This window comes from Pinus tabuliformis, chromosome 8, assembly GCF_031772625.1.
Source record: "Pinus tabuliformis cultivar Carrire ecotype Pingquan chromosome 8, CPIR1, whole genome shotgun sequence".
NCBI lineage: Eukaryota > Viridiplantae > Streptophyta > Pinopsida > Pinales > Pinaceae > Pinus > Pinus tabuliformis.
Genome location: NC_142294.1, coordinates 225,742,726 through 225,754,405, shown reverse-complemented (window position 1 = coordinate 225,754,405; position 11,680 = coordinate 225,742,726).

Sequence of the window (11,680 nt, the reverse complement as noted above, 5' to 3'; positions counted from 1 at the left end):
CCAATTACATAACCAAATGCAAAATTTAGATTTTTGGCATTCAAAATTAGACAATTCAACAAAACTGGCCGTAGCCATTCTCCAACTGTTCGTTCTTCATAAATTTGATCTCTTTTGCCTTTGGATCGACCTTATTATTGTGGCTAGAGCTTGGATGCCTTTATATCTATCTTGTTGTCATGGCTGAAGCTACTCAAAACGAGGTAGTGATCAAGGAGGTTCAGATCTGCTGCAAGGTTTTGTTGTGCTGGCATTGGTGCAAGATCTAATCTTGCACTAGGATCAACGACCACGATAAGTACTTGACTACCAAATAAACATTGGAGATATCGATAAGTTACAAAGAGTGATTATAAGCAAGAAATCATGTAATAAATAATTAATTAATGCTAAGTTAAGTTAAAGATATGAAAAGTAAAGTTCATACGAAATATGTCACCATTCTTGGACTAGTGCAAGATGAGGGTGTATAAGAGAGGTAAAACAACGGTAAATGGTTATGATTTAGGAAGGGGAAAATGGAAAAAAGAGAGAAAATTAGGGGGCTAACATCCTCCCACCCCTAAAATGTTGTGTGTCCTCACACAACTCTTTACCTCTACAAAAAACTTCAAATCCTTGAGCATTCTAGCTCAATCCTTGCTTTGGCATACTGTCATCAGCTTGCAATGTTTCATAATTCTTCTTTCTGATGTTCTTTAGTTTCTTTGTCACCTTTTTAAGTTGCTTGAAACATTGCACAGCTTGGTACTTGTAGACTTTAACTTATCTTTTCTTTTCCTGGATCTCCGTCGTCAATTATCCTATACTCTGTTCTTTATTCTCTTGCGTTTTAGCTATAAGCTGTTCTAAGTTTTGCACTTGAAGCTCTAGCTCAACTACCCGAGCAGCAGGAGTTACCAAATATTTTTATTTTTTTGTTTCGGCAGGGGCTGTGTCTTCCTTAGGACCTTAATATCCCTCATGGTTATATAAGGAAATTCTTCTTCCTCTAGTCCCTCTTCTTCTGGTTCTTCCTCCTCTAGTTCTTCGTCTTCTGGTTCCTCTTCTCCTACCTCTCCTTCTTCTATTTCGTCTTCTTCTTCTTCCGCTTCTTCGGGTTCTTCTTCTTCTTCTTCTTCTTCTTCTTCTTCTTATGCTTCTTCTTCTTCTTCTGGTGCTTCTTCTTGTACTAGTGCAAGAGGGTATTCAACGTCCTATGGGGACTGTGGTTCTTTTCCTGCATCAGACACTTTATTCTTTTTCCAGGGATTTTTAATGAAATCAGCCGACAGAGCATCATTTTCGACCTCTGCAAGTTTTGCTGCATCTACAAGGACTAACAGGTTGTCATTTTCGAGGGTCTGTGCATGTACTGGTGGCATAGAAGGAGTCTGTTCAGCAGGTGTGCTAGCTGTCTTCTTATTTGAAGATGGGGCCTTTTCTTTTGTTGATTTTTTCAATCATTTCCTTTTTGCACTGGTGCAAGAAGGACTCCCTTTTTCATTTTTACTCGGGCCCTTTCTTGTGTTGGCGGGGTCCTCTGTCTCCTTTCCTGCATCTGTCTCTTTATGCAGTTGTTTTAACGGCATCTGCCATGTCATGCCTTTAACTTCTAGCTGTTTCAGGACCATAATTTTTATCATGCCATGGTGATATAGCTTCATGTCGGCCTGGTCTGCCCGTCTGTCCCACACACCTTTGGCCATTTTTTCCAAGATCTTGAGCAGAAAATAGGCGAATTTCATCGTCCTCTAGATGTGCAGGCTGACTTCAAAATGCTGCAACATTATAAAATGATATACAAAAGTGTGGGAGTATCTTCCCTCATAGGTTACAAACTTCTGTAGGATGAAAATGAGGTCTTTCCACTGTCCCAACAGGGCACTGCATGGAACTCCTTCCTTCCAGTCTACCTCCATATTCTTGTCGACGATGAAACACTGCCATCACTTCCTTTCTAGTTTCTGATTTTTAAACCAATATTCACCAGTATTCTCCAAGCTTGTCGCTGCTGCTATAAATTCTTATGTGACTTTAAATTTGAGAGGCCCAATTTTTACTCGGCTGTTTTTGAAATTTCTGGCAAACTGTAAAGCCACTTCTTTCTCGTGCCGGTCAAACTTCTGCAAGAACTGAAGGAAGCCCGAGTCTTGTAATATTAATGCAATACTATTGCAATACTTGGTGGTCTATTCTATCCTACTGAGAGACGAGGGTTCATTTCGAGTAGGAGGCATTGCTTCTTAACGGCTATGAATAGTCGAGAATTTTACATGCAACACCGGGAGAATCGGTTCTTATAAATAGAGACCTAATTGTCCACCATCCTTTCCATCTTATCACTCGTTCATTCATCGTAGATGCACGACAACTTTGAGATTAGGCCAGATTGGTGCTTGCGGCGGGGTTTTAATAGTTAGGTGAGGTAATCATTACGAGTGAAGGACATCTAGGATTATGGCCGAGAAGGGGCAATTATGTCCAAGCAACGACTTAAACATTTTTGCATTCCTTCATAATTCAAAAAGAGCTTAGCATTCATTAAAAAATGATCATGATTACTAACTTAAAAACACCTTGTACTTTAAATAATTTTCCCCTAGTTCGTATGATAGCACAAGTACTTGTCGGCTATGCGAAAGGACTTCATATAAATTTGAATGATGACCACTTTCCTATGATGTATGCTATGAAAAGAATAAATTGTACTATATTTCTGACAAGGTGCATGCTTGCATTGGTTTGCTTGCACCGCTTAAATTATGTTATTTTTCTGGTACCATTTTGCTTGCTTTATCATATAGGACAACATGCTTGCACTAGTGCAAGAATAATATCTAAGAACAAAGAATTTAGATAAAATATAGGCTAGACTTCCATATGACTTCCTCAACTTATACTGAAAATTTTCTTTGACTTTCCTTGATGCTTCAGATTATATGCTTTTTCTCTTTGTGCGCAAGATCCTGTAATGAATTCATGAGGGAGTAAAGAAGTGGGAAAAGGGAAATTTCAGAATGGGAAGGAATTATGTTACAGGGATTCCAGGAATAGTACCAAAAGAGGGAATAAACAGAAGTGGGATAGGGAAAAAAATTCAAGGGTAAAGTGGGATTTTTTCCAAGTAGACATGGTAAATTTAGAAGAATGTGGGAAGGTTAGTAATTATTGGATTGAAGAAGAAAATTGAGGGAATATTACAGAAGTGGAATATGAAGAAAGGAAGAAAATTTTCTGGAAGTTCTCCCTGCACTGGTGCAAGAAAAATAACTGCAGCGAAAATTAAGCGTTACTTGAATAAAAATATCCATGCTAATTAACCCAATTGTATAAAGGTTGGTTCTGTTGAACCTCCTTTTACTTGGTGGTCACTAGCATATCTAAAGTTCAAGCAACATGTTCTTTTTATTAGAAATTTTTTATCTTCCTGCCAACAAGCTGGTTTTCAGGTTGATCCTTCTGTAATCATGTCAGCAAACTAATTTTCATAATTACAGGAAAATATTTTTTCTTCACTTTTATTTTTTATTTTTTATTTTTTATTTTTTATTTTTAAGAAGAAGAAGAATTCATGTTTTCAAAAGGTTAGTATTACCATTCACCACTACCATCCCAAATTGTTGTTGGACTTGTTGTGTAAAACATTTCTTGGTAGGTGGCTGAAAATACTTCTTTAACCTGTGTCCATTTACCAAGAATATTGAATTTTGTCCATCAATAGTTTTAACTTCTACTGTTCCATTCTCGAATACTCAGATCACTTCATAAGGTCCCATCCAACGTGTGTGGAATTTCCCTTTAAGGATTTTAAATCTAGAATCATAAAGGAGCACCAAATCACCTAGTTGGAATTGCTTTTTCTGAATAGACTTGTCATGCCAGCTTTTGCATTGCTACTGAATTAGTATCTTCTGCTGAACAACATCCCTACGAAATTCATCTAGCTCATTTAATTGGAGAAGACATTATTGTTGTGCCTCAGAGAGATCTAGTCCTAACTGAACTGCAGCTCTAAAAGTTTTGATCTGGAATTCAACTAGTAACAAAACCTGTTTGCCATAGACCAGCTCATATGGTGTATGTCCCGTGCTATTTCTCCAAGTGGTTTTGTATGTCCACAAAGCATATGGTAATCTTTTAGCCCAGTCTTTTCGATGCATATTTACTGTCTTTGTAAGAGTGGACTCGATCACTTTGTTTGTGGATTCCACCTGGCCATTTGTTTCCGGGCGATACTGAGTGGATTTCCTGTGAAGGATCTTACATTGCTCCATCACACCCTGTACCAGATTAGAAATAAACTGTGAACTATTGTCAAAAACAATTTCTCTAGGCACACCAAATCTAGGAAAGATTTCAGTAAAAATAAAATCAACAACAACTTTTTTTGTAGCAAAAGAAATAGCTTTAGCTTCTACCCATTTCGTAACAAAATCTGTACAAACCGAGATATGCTTTTTACTTAATGATGTTGGATTTATTGGCCCTATAAAATCAATAGCCCATTTTTCAAATGGTTGAATCATAACTTGGGGGCATAAAGGCATTTCATTGGTTTGATTAGGCTGGCCCATTCGCTGATAGCTATCACAACGCTTGACATACTGTTTGGCATCCTTAAACAAGGAAGGCCAAAAGTAACCACCATGCAATACTTTATATGTAGTCCGCTTATCAGGGAAGTGGCCTCCATAAGGTTCATTATGAGTAGATTTCAATATGTCAAACACTTCCTCCTCTCTTACACACCTACGGCTAATCAGATCTGGACCAGTGTAAAAAAGATCTCCTCGAATCTAGGAATATGCAACACTTTTCTGAACAATACTCCGCTTTTCACGAGAGGACAAGTGGGGTGGTGTTTCCTAGTAACCAAGTAATTAGCAATGTCAACTTACCACGGGGAATCTGTTGACATAGCAAAAATCATGTTCATCTGGAAAATCATTATTAACAAGAGTTGCTTCACCAAGATTATCTAATCTAGAAAGAAAATCTGCTACAACATTAGATTTTCTTAGTCTATAAACAATAGTAACCACCTAGTCACTCTACAGCTAGTTAATGGCTTGTTCATAAAATATTTGATCGCGAATGATTAGTATGTACAAATACTTCATATCCTATAATATAGTGTTTGAACTTATTAATTGCAAAAATTACAGCTAAAAACTCTTTCTCTATAACTGTATAATTTAATTTAGCGGAAGAACAATTCTTACTAATATAATAAATAGCATAGGATTGTTTATTTTCCTGTTGTCCTAAAGCTGCGCCACTAGACAAATCTGAAGCATCAGAGGAAATGTGAAAAGGCGGAGACTAGTTAGGACCTCTGAAAACTAGTGCATGTAATAACTTTTCCTTTATTGTTTGAAAAGACTACTGGCAAGCTGTGGTCCAAGAAAATTCACTATCCTTAGCTAGAAGTGAGAAAAGAGGGGCAGCTATCTTAGAAATTTTTTCAATGAATCTCCTATAGTAACCAGCATGTCCTAAAAAATATCTTAATTCCCTTTGAGTTTTGGGCGCAGGAAGATGCATAATGATTTCGATCTTTGTTAGATCAACCTAGATACCTTTACCAGAAATCAAATGGCCAAGTACCACTCCCCCTTTGCACATTAATCTACATTTCTTGTCACTCAAGGCAAGATGGGATTCTTGACAATGAAGAATTACTTTTTCTAGATTTCCGAGAGCTTCCTGAAAAGAATCACCAAACACAGAAAAGTAATCCATATAAATTTCTATAAATTCTAGATCAGTAGAAATGGCCAGGACTACCCTTTGTAAGGTAGCTGGGGCATTACATAAACCAAAGTGAAGCACTCTATAAGCAAATGTACCCCATGGACATGTAAAAGTAGTTTTATCCTGATCTTCGGGTGCAATCTATATCTGGTTATAACCACTAAAGCCATCCAAAAAGGAAAAATATTTCTTTCCTGCAAGGGTATCAAGCACCTGGTCAATGAAAGGGAGAGGGAAATAATCTTTGAGAGTGGCTTTGTTTAATTCTTGATAATCAATACAAATACACCATCTTCCATCTTTCTTAGGTACTAGCACTAATGGAGAGACCCACTGACTGCTGGAAATAGGATAGATAAAACCAGCATCCAAGAGTTTTTGTGCTTCTTCCTTCACAATGTCTCTTAGAGCTAGATTCATTCTCCTTTGGGGTTGTCAGATAGGTCGAGCTCCTTCCTAAATATAGATATGATGTGTACAAGTTTTAGGGGGAATACCCTTCATATCTTCATAGCCCCATGCAAAGGCACTAAGATGGTTTTGCAACAAATTCACAAGCTGCTCTTGCTAAGAGGAGTCCAAATCTAAAATAACATACAAGGACTTATCGGGGCTAGTCTCAACAGGAGTACTATCAGGCTCAAGAGTACTCAAAGGGGTGGTCCAATGCAGCAGTACAGAAGAATGAGAATCATGATTATCTTGAAAATCAAGGCTGAAAATCTGGCTCAATAGCTCAAAATTAGGCATAATGTCTAGATTATTCAGGAAATATTGAATCTCATCTTCTTGTGAAGACCCGGTATACTAATGGATAAGGAAAACGGGCTGAGTCTCCTCGTCACTGCTTTGATCCAACCATAAAGTATCTCAAAGGTCCTGAATGGATCTGGCAGGGGGGTATAAGGTAACTTTCTTCCTAGAATCTCCATGCGAAATATACATATCACTGGAATGACATCCAATATATGCATCGGTTATAGCAAGCCATGGTCGACCCAAGATCAAGCGATGTCCTCCTACTGGGTTCTTTGGCTGAAGCATAATGAAATCAGCAGGATCTTCCCAAGAATCTGATGAGATGATCACATCGTCTAATACTCCTTCCAGCGTAATTTTAGATCTATCTGCTAATTCAAGCACAGTGAGGGTAGGGTGAAGATGAGATAACCGAAGTTGATCCATGGTTTAATTAGTAATGACATTAATGGCTACCCCCAGGTCTATAAGAACATTATAGACAAGGACATTACCAATCTGAACTGAGACAACAAGGTTTCCGAGATCAGTATATTTTTCCATAGACACACATCCCGTCATCAACTCTATTGCTCTACCAACAAATTGAATGGTTTGGGCTTCAAATCTCTTCCTCCCAAGTTTCTTGAGACAGAGTTCCTTAATAATCTTAGTACAAATAGGGATCTCTTTGATGGCTTGAAGCAGAGGTATCTTAATGAAAATATTTCGAAGCTCTGATGCCAAGCTAGTCTCAGAAATAGGCTCACCTCTTTCCATTACTAGCCTCTCTGGGAGGGGAGGCTAGTTGGAAGAAGATGGCAAGGATTCAGAGGGTAAGGGTTGCTTAGTGACGGCTTTTGAAGAATGCTTAAAAGTTTCCTCTTCTTATTTCTCTTCAACAATCACTCTAGGTTGCTTCTGATTTTTTGATGTTACGGTCCTTCTCGATCTTAATTGAATATCATGAACCCCAACTGGAATAGAGTGGTACTCGAATAAAGGTGGGTTTGTTACATAGATCATTTGCACTGCTTTATTATTGTTAGGATTGGGAATAGGTTGAGCAGGCTGTTAGCTACCTATACCAATAGGTTTCATTTTTCATGATTGGCAGGGGAAGTGCCAATATGATCTACTTTGGTGATGCAAAGATCTCATATTTGTGTGGAAAACACCTATCTGTAGTTGGTTGATGCTATCATACTTCTGAATGGGTGGTCCAACAGTCTAAGCTGGGCCATGCCATGTTTCAATTGTTTGTTGTAGATTAGAGAAAGAAATCTGTCCAAACTGTTCAATCTTGGCAGATAAAGTAGTTAGGTAGAGAATGAAGGTTCCCAACTATTTAATCTGGGGCCTTGGAAGTAATAAGGCTAGCCTTAGATAGAAAATCAAAAGAAAAAGCCAAAGGAAAAGAAAAGGCACATGAGGGTTTGCAAGTCTAAGTGCACCCTCCTTGAAATAACAAAAAATGCTAGGCAATAGAATGGGTAGGTAGATGGGGTTGCAGAAGCATGATTTATGACATTTCACTAGCCTAAGCAAAGGAAAACATGGTGTCAGTGCAGATCTTCCTATTCAGCAGTTTGTAGCAGCAAAATGATGCATGCCTAACTTCCTAATCATCCCCCATCACATTCCTTGCTAACATCCGAAGACCACCTTTGCTCATGAGATAAATCAAATTCATGGATTGATCCATATTGCATAAAGAGCCACATTTCCTGTGTAAAATTCTTTTCATTTTGATCTACTCCCTAAATAAGTTTGTTTCCTAAAAACTTAGTATCTATCACTTCCCATTCATATTCCCCTCCAAAACTAACTACTAACTCTATCTATACTTAATTCCCTATGTTTCCCCCTCCTTATTACTATAACACCATGGTGTATAAAACCCCAAAAAATATGTATATTCCCTTCCCTTTGGCATTATAGCCATATGCTCAAATATTGGAAAACCATGCAGTGATAAAGTCTGGTTGCATGTGGTTGTGTGAAATCAGGGATTAAACTGACCCCTGGTTGGTTTAATAGCCTAAACCCTACCCTTTTTTCCCCTTACAACCACTTTGAAATGTTTTGCCCACTTTATTTGCGAAAAACCTTGTAAAAGCCCACATTCTTTCTAACCCGCGCTATTTGCAAAAGATGCCAATAGACCCATCTCTTACCCAAAGTTTTGATTGAAGCGCATTGAACACAAAAACATTGAAAAAACCCATATTTCTTTGATTTCCAAAGTACCGCCCGGGAGCACATTTCAAGAAATATAATAAATTATTCCTCGCCCCGCTGCCGTATCGTCCTTTCATTTTATTGACCCGTCGACCGTCAGATCTGGGCTTTCCCATCCGACGGCCCATATCCATATCGGGCCGCCGCCGAGGTCCAGACGTTACCTCCCGAAAAGTGTCAGACCATGACGTCAGGCCGGTGCCACGCGTCGCTCCCATATCGTATCGGGAGGTCGCCTGCCAATACCGCCCCCGTACAATAAGCGGTCCGATGAAACCTTTTACCGCACTCCACATACCGCCCGCCCACGTCACGCCCACGTCACGCCAAGTTGGTCCTGTACCAGTGCCCGGCCCGCCATCGCCCCAACCTGTCCGCCACCTCACCAGTCCCCGTGGACCACTCACAGGCCACCACGTCACCCTTATGTACCCGACCCCACCCGATGACGTCATGTTGACGTCATCCAAAAATAGCGCCAATAGCCCAAAATGTCCATATTTTCACCAAAATTCACATTTTTTATCATTTTCACCAAAAGAACTATTTCTGCTCTCTGCATGCAAATCACGACCATTTCGCCGCCAACCTGCTGAAATCGACTTAAAGACCATGGGCGCCCTCAATCTGCCTGCACTTGCCACCATTGCCAAAGTTCACCAGGTATTTATCCAAGGTTCCCCTCCGCACATGGTTTTTTGTATAAATTCACCAAAGAAAGCTGAAAAAGAGTGAAAAACACTATAATCTCCAGTAAATCCTCAGGGACCACCATTTATCTTCAGTCATAAGGTCGAAAGTCACCTACAGAACTCCACATTGAGCCAAGTTTCCACCAATTTACAGTCAATTTGCGCATTCGTAAACTGAAACCTTGGCAGCACTAATTCACCAGGAAAATAGTTTTTTTAGTCCCAGTATTTGCTCATTAGACTGTCTCAGGAGCATTTCAATTTGTTCTCACCATAATTCACCCTACTTCCCCTGCAAATTGCTTTACTTCTGCAAAAAATACTGCTCTGCGTTGCTCTACCCAGTGAAACAAGTTCTAGTACAATTCAAAGTACTAATTAATCATGGAAACACCAGTAGCACTAAATATTCCACCCTTGAATGCCCCACACAGAGAGCTAGAATGGCAGGCCCTGGGTGATAGAGATTATCAAATGACAGAGACACTCTCAATGCACACCAAATATAATATTCATGTACTCAATGAGCTGAAGGCCCAGCACCTCAGTGGAACTGATATTCTATGGATTTGGGACTCCAATTTGCCCATTTATAAGCTCCCTCAAGTCAATGTCCTTCCAGATTTAATTCACAGATGCAGTGCCAACTATGACCCATGTCAAAGAGCTGTCCTCAATACCTCAGGTGAAGTTTTGTTCCATGTCACCCCTGAAGCTATAAATCAGATGCTGAACTTCCACTCTACAAATCCATCGACTCCTCTTTCCATGATGGACTTGCTAAAGAAAGGAGGCAAGCTGTCTAGTGCCCAAATCTTAAAGATTAATCATCTATTCATTGAATCAGGCTCTCAAACTGTGAGGCCCCCTCCTATAGGAAATGTCTATTTTAATGAGTTGGACAGGTTGCTTGTAGATTTGATCAGTTATGTCCTGGGTTATAGATCAGCTGAGGATGCTGATGAAACCATTTTGGCAATGATGTCTATCTTCTCCCCTGGAATGCCTCCTTCTGTGCACTATGATTATGCTGCATACATTGTCAACAAGATTCATGAACAATTGATGAATATAGAAAGGGAAAAGGTGTTTAGATACACTTCATACATATATCACTTGTTTCTATTTTATCAGCCTGATGGCTTCCCTATTCCTCTCAAGAAGTTTGATGCTCAGGGAAACCCAAGGTCTGTGGTATTTTGGACTTCAGTCTTTCACCACACATCTTACTCACCATACAGCTACTGTGAGTTCATTGACCTCTTTATCCATCCAGCTATGTCTTTGCTATTGGGTACCCCTCCTCCCAGATTGACAGATGAGATGCAAAGGATTCTCCAGCTCTCAAAGGCCTACAGCATTGGGGATTGGTATTTTTACCAAAACCATACAGTAATCAGAATATATGGCTGTGAATTAGCCCCATATACGCTGCCAAGATATGTCCCTATGAGACTCTTTGCCTTAGAATATTTCAGGCAATTTGGAAATGCTAACCAGGTCCATTTCCACAACAAAAACAAGAAGGTACAGCTCAAAATCAGAAACCAGCTAGGCCCATTTCTTTATAACAAAAGAGAAGAAGGATGGAAAGAAGCAGATCAGATCCTAGAGGGCCTCCAATTGAAAACCAGTTTCCTCTGGTCACCCTATGACCCCAATCATTTCATTAGTCTTAGAAGGGTAAGATATAAGATGGCTGGTTATGATCATGTCAGGTTGCCTCATATTGAAAAATATGCAAACCAGTTAAGATGGAAAGAGGGCACTTTAGAGGAAGCAAGTCCTAGAGAGGAAATACTACAAAGAGAAGCAAAGAAACTTGAGAAAGAAGCTGACTTGGAAACTTGTGGGCAGGTTTCCTCTTCCTATCAAAGGCAACTTGGAGCAGCTGCCTCATCCTCTACAGCCCACCAGCAAGCAGCTAAAAATACTCCACAGGTAGCCAGCAAGGGTAAAGAAAAGGAGATGGAGTAGGAGCAGCCACCCCCTACAGCAGAACAACAAAAAGAGCAGCCAAAACAGCAAGAACAAGTGGCTGAAGCTCCCATTCCTACAGAGCAGCAGGCTCAACAAAGTGTGCCTCCAAGGCAGGAAACAATAGTGGAGACCTCAGTGCTCCAAACACCAGTAAATGAAGAAAGAGGCAAGAAGAGGGATAGAGAGCAAGAAACTCCCCTCACCACATCCACAAATCAAGGGGAGAAAAGGCAGAGACTAAATCCCCTCTCTGAAGAAGAAATGCCTATTGGGCAATCATTGGGTATGGGCCC